This window comes from Polistes canadensis, unplaced genomic scaffold, assembly GCF_001313835.1.
Source record: "Polistes canadensis isolate GaletaPanama2010 unplaced genomic scaffold, ASM131383v1 scaffold_396, whole genome shotgun sequence".
Classification (NCBI taxonomy): domain Eukaryota; kingdom Metazoa; phylum Arthropoda; class Insecta; order Hymenoptera; family Vespidae; genus Polistes; species Polistes canadensis.
In genome coordinates this window covers 70,143-70,743 of record NW_014569943.1, presented here as the reverse complement: position 1 = coordinate 70,743, position 601 = coordinate 70,143, and positions in this window count along the sequence as shown.

The following is a 601-nucleotide window of genomic DNA, read 5'->3' as shown; positions in this document are numbered from 1 at the left end:
TACCAAAAAAATTTACGATTAGAAGTCTAAGTTTTTTTTTTCTTTTTTTTTCTTTTTTTCTTTATTTTTACGTTATTCCATATTTTTATTCAATTGTTTTTTTTTGTCCTCTGTTTCGTTTACCTTTTAATCGCAATTGCAATTTTAATTTTGTATAGTTAATTTGTATTTGAAGAAAATCTATTAACTACTACGGTGTACTCGTGATAATAAAAAGAAACAAGCGTAATTTCTAATCGTACTAAATTAAGCGAGAATGTGTATGTTTGTTACTTTTTACAATGGTTTGTTTTTCGTTAAAATTCTTTTCTCCTTTTCTTTTTTTTTTTTTTTTTTTTTTTTATTTTTCTTTTTTTTTATTTTCTTAACATATAATTTGGGAAATAATTTCCATCAAAAAATAATCCTGTTTTGTATATATAAATATATTATAGATTGTAATATTGTAATAATGAATGATAAAAAAAATGTCATAGATTATCGTACTTATTACGAGAAAAGTAAAAATACTATAGAAAACTTTCATGCGCATTGCATGATATTGTAAAACATTGTTAATAAAGAAATTACAATAGACTCTTATATTTTTTAAATTTTATTT